Source organism: Hyperolius riggenbachi, chromosome 9 (genome assembly GCF_040937935.1).
Source record: "Hyperolius riggenbachi isolate aHypRig1 chromosome 9, aHypRig1.pri, whole genome shotgun sequence".
Taxonomy (NCBI): domain Eukaryota; kingdom Metazoa; phylum Chordata; class Amphibia; order Anura; family Hyperoliidae; genus Hyperolius; species Hyperolius riggenbachi.
Window position 1 is genome coordinate 237,563,993 of NC_090654.1, and position 5,214 is coordinate 237,569,206.

The window sequence follows — 5,214 nt, forward strand, 5'->3', positions numbered from 1 at the left end:
CACTGCTTTGATAGATTTATCCAAGTGCTCCAAATCAAGTGTTAATTAATCAGCTTCTATGCATGCATTTAGAAAACCTGAATCAGAGAGACGGGGAGCAGTGCTGCTCATCAGGATTCCGGATATCCGGGTAACCCGGACTATCCAAACTTTTTCAGCTATCCGACCGGATTCGGATTTTGGATACCTGGGGCAAAATCCGGATAGCTGTCCGCGGATATTTGGGCGCATAACACTAATATCCGCGGATATTACAGATATCCGAAAAGAACAACACCCCCCTTTCCATGTCTTCCAGGGATTTGTAGGATGTCAAAAGCCCACTCACATACATTTGCCAGGAATCAAACCCAAGTCAACTGCTTGGAAGGCAGCTATTGCTCACCACTATACCACCAACACTGCCTGCTGAAGCCAGCCTAGCATGTACCATTGTGATATACCATAAATCTACATGGCTATCTGGGGTTCTCTTCAGACAATTGTTGAACACAAAAGGCAAGGCCGTCCCTGGGTGGGCTTGAACCACCAACCTTTCGGTTAGCAGCTGAATGCACTAACCAATTGCACCACAGAGACTGCATGCAGTTGCTACTAAATGATTTTATGGGGATGTATGTGTGTCTTTTGGAGGGAGGAAGTAAGTCTGCTCCAAGAAGTTTAACGCCACTTTTTCCTACAACTAAGCATTCCCGGGGTGGCAGCAGAGTGGCGCAGCGGAAGCTTGCTGAGCCCATAACCCAGAGGTTGATGGATCGAAACCGTCCTCTGCTAGGTGTACTTTGGTTTTTACAACTTGCTTTACCACATGGGCCAATCGGTGGCCATAGCCCCATAGGAGAAAGTGTCATTAGGGCTTGCTGTAACATAGATAGTAATGTAAAAATATGGGGAAGCTTCTCTGTTTGCTGTTTTTTTTTTTTGTTTTGTTTTTAAGTGTGGTGTCACAGTTCACTCATCTCTTCAACTACAAGAAAGTCCCAGGAGTAGTCGTAGCTACCGTAATATCTATGTTATGGCAGGGCCCTTATAACACTTTCTCTTACAGGGCTATGGAAATCGTTTTGCTCATGCGATGAAGCGAGGTGCAAAAATGAAATCATGCCTAGCAGAGGATGGTTTCGATCCATCAACCTCTAGGTTATGGGCCCAGCACGCTTCTGCTGCACCACTCTGCTTACGTTTGTATATAACCTTCAAGTTTAAGAGGGATACATTAGTTGAAATAGCTATGGCCACTGATTGGCCCATGTGGTAAAGCAGTGTTTCTCAACATTTTATTGGTATGTACCCCTTTTAAAACCCTGTACTCACCAAGTACCCCCTGCCATAGTAAACATTATCTCAAGTACCCCTTGACAAATATATTTTTAATCATAGTACATAATAATTGGTTGTAAACAATTTCCAAGCATTTACTGTTGCTTTTAATTAGCTAAAATACTAATTTAGTGTTGTTTATATAGGATTTATCATTTTCTAAAACTCTAAATTTGTTATACTTGGTTAATTATATCAAGCCAAAGTACCCCCTGGAACCATCAGAAGTACCCCCTGGGGTACGCGTACCGCATGTTGAGAACCTATGTGGTAAAGCAAGGTGTAAAAAACAAAAAACAAAGTACACCTAGCAGAGGATGGTTTCAATCCATCAACCTCAGGGTTATGGGCCCAGGAGAGAGAGAGAGAGATAAATTTACATCGCTATCTGGGGTTCTCTTCGGACAACTGTTGTACACAAAAGGCAAGGCATTAACACATACAATGACAAATATAGAATCTATGCATGAAATACGCACAATGTGACCAGTCAAAAAAGGAGGATTATATATATTTACATATTATACTGCAAAAGAGAATAAAAACAGTCACAAAGTGTAAGAAAGTTGCAAAAAGAAGGAACAAATACATGTTACAACAAATCCCATGCCCAACTCTTCATCAGCATAAAAAATACTTCTCCAGCTCCATCTGGAAGACAAAAGAAGAGAGACAACACAGAAAAAGAGAAAACAACTAACAATTCACATGCACAACTCTTCTTCACCATGAAAAACACTTGTCGACCGCCATCTGTAAGAAAACAGAAGAGAGACAACACAAAAAAGCAGATACCAACTTACTTGCATTAACACATACAATAACAGATATAAATTACTACCCATGAAATAAGATTGTTTATATATGCATACATATTATACTGGAAAAGAGAAATAAAGTCAGACAAAAAGAGTAAGAAAGCTGCAAGCAGAAAGAACAAATACATGTAATAACAAACCCAATGCCAAACTCCTCTTCAACATGAAAAATACTTGTCGACCGCCGTCTGTAAGAAAACAGATGAGAGACAACACAAAAAAAGAGATACCAACTTACATGCATTAACACATACAATAACAGATATAAAATACTACCCATGAAATGCGCACAGTGACCTGTAAAAAAATAAATAAATCATATATGCATACTTATTATACTGGAAAAAAGAATAAAAAACAAACAAAAAGTGCAAGAAAGTTGCAAGGAGACAGAGCAAACACATGTTATGTGATAACAAACCCCATGCCAAACTCTTCTTCACCATGAAAAATACTAGTCGAACCCCATCTGTAAAAAAACAGAAGACAGACAACACAGAAAAAGAGATACCATCTAACATGCATTAACACATACAATGACAAATATAAAATCTACACATGAAATACGCACAAAGTGACCAGTCAAAAAAGAGGGATTATATATGCTTACATATTATACTGGAAAAGAGAATAAAAACAGTAACAAAGTGTAAGAAAGTTGCAAAAAGAAGGAACAAATACATGTTCATGGGCGTCCGCACGTATGGCAAAATGGGGCAGACGACACCCCCTGGCCAGCTGCTGCCCCCCCCTAGCCACCCAAAACCGGAAGTATCCAGCCGCCTGTCAAAGACAGTTCTCAGTTGTACAGTCACTCTCCCTGGGTGGCTGGATGATCAGCTATAAGCGGGTAGGGGCGGGCGGCTGTGCTGCTGGATCTGTAAATAATTGGATGGGCCGGCAGCTGTGGGCTGGGCGTGATTCTGAGCTAAGGGCCAATCAGAAGCTGCTGTTTCTGTGTTGGGCTACAACAATATGGCGGCGCACAGTTGCAGGGACGGAAGCTGCTCTCTCGGGGGTGATTATTCAAGCAGCTGAGCACACTGACCAGGATGGGAAAGCTGCCTACAGCAGCCAGTTGTCCATGGAGGCTGAGTGATGACAGGGCTTCCAGGGCTATTCAGCATCCCAGGCTCGCCTTGCTGACACAGCTGAGGAGGTGAGAGGAGACTGCACAGCAGGGGCTCTAGATGCTATCACAGCGTGCTGGCTTTCCTGTACACGCCCCCCTCCTCCACTATCCTCCTGCAATCTCAGGATCTCTGGGCTGAATGTAACACACTGGAGCCTCAAAGTCACACTATCCTGCACTGGATGAGGCTACAAAACAGTCTACAGGTACAACAGTGTGCTGCTGGACAAATGACCTTTTATAAAAACTGGTGTATGTGTTTGTATATATGTGTGTGTTTTTGTGAATGCACATTGATATGGAGCTGTGTATGTAGTATGTGTGGTGTAGGTGGTTTGTGAGGTGTGCGTCTGTGTGGTGTATGTGATGTTTGTGGTTTTGCGGTGTGCGGTATTTGCAGTGTGTATGGTGTAAGCAGTTTGTATGTATGTGTGTGTTTTTGCCTGAGTGAATGCACATCGATATCGGTCAGTCGTGGCTGGATGGTGTAATGGTTAAGGGCTCTGCCTCTGACACGGGAGACCAGGGTTCGAATCTCGGCTCTGCCTGTTCAGTAAGCCAGCACCTATTCAGTAGGAGACCTTTGGCAAGTCTCCCTAACACTGCTGCTGCCTATAGAGCGCGCCCTAGTGGCTGCTGCTCTGGCGCTTTGAGTCCGCCAGGAGAAAAGCGCGATATAAATGTTATTTGTCTTGTCTTGTCTTGATATGGAGCTGTGTGTGCAGTATTTGCAGTGTGTGGTGTGAGCAATTTGTGCAGTGTGTGGTGTGAGCAATTTGTGCAGTGTGTGGTGTGAGCAGTTTGTGCAGTGTGATGTGTGTTCTTTGTATGGTATTTGCGGTGTAAGCGGTTTGTGGTATGTGGTGTGTTCAGTATGTGTGGTGTAGGCGGTTTGTGAGGTGTGTGGTGTATGTGATGTATGTGGTATTTCCAGTGTGTATGGTGTAAGCAGTTTGTGCGGTGCGGTATGTGTTTGCTTTGTGCAGTGTGTGTGGTGTATGTGATGTGTGTGTGGTATTTGCAGTGTGTATGGTGTAAGCAGTTTGTGCGGTGCGCAGTATGTGTTTGGTTTGTGCAGTGTGTGGTGTATGTGATGTGTGCGGTATTTGCAGTGTGTATGATGTAAGCAGTTTGTGCGGTGCGGTGTGCAGTATGTGTTTGGTTTGTGCAGTGTGTGGTGTATGTGATGTGTGCGGTATTTGCAGTGTGTATGGTGTAAGCAGTTTGTGCGCTGTGGTGTGCGGTATGTGTTTGGTTTGTGCAGTGTGGTGTATGTAATGTGTGCGGTATTTGCAGTGTGTATGGTGTAAGCAGTTTGTGCGGTGTGGTGTGCAGTATGTGTTTGGTTTGTGCAGTGTGGTGTATGTAATGTGTGCGGTATTTGCAGTGTGTATGGTGTAAGCAGTTTGTGCGGTGCGGTGTGCAGTATGTGTTTGGTTTGTGCAGTGTGGTGTATGTAATGTGTGCAGTATTTGCAGTGTGTGTGGTGTAAGCAGTTTGTGCGGTGCGGTGTGCAGTATGCGTTTGGTTGTGCAGTGTGGTGTATGTAATGTATGTGGTATTTGCAGTGTGTGTGGTGTAAGCAGTTGGTGTGGTGCAGTGTGGTGTGCAGTCTGTGTTTGGTTTGTGCAGTGTGTGTGTGGTGTATGTGATGTGTGTGGTATTTGCAGTGTGTATGGTGTAAGCAGTTTGTGCGGTGCTCTTTGCAGTATGTTTGGTATGTGATGTGTGTGGTATTTTGTAGTGTGTATGGTGTAAGCAGTTTGTGCGGTGCAGTATGTGTTTGCTTTGTGCAGTGTGTGTGGTATTTGCAGTGTGTATGGTGTAAGCCGTTTGCGCTATGGTGTGCGGTATGTGTTTGGTTTGTGCAGTGTGTGTGTGGTATTTGCAGTGTGTGATGTGTGCTGCATTGCTGCCTGTGTAAACAAACATGTTTTTGGAATC

The 5,214-nt window shown here is 43.8% G+C and overlaps 1 non-coding gene across 1 annotated transcript; it reads right to left on the minus strand.

Annotated features, from left to right (window-relative positions):
• Nucleotides 1–505: 505 nt before the first annotated feature.
• On the minus strand, nucleotides 506–579 carry TRNAS-GCU (transfer RNA serine (anticodon GCU)). Its single transcript has one exon. It is a non-coding gene; the product is annotated as a tRNA-Ser (tRNA).
• Between the last annotated feature and the right edge of the window lie 4,635 nt (nucleotides 580–5,214).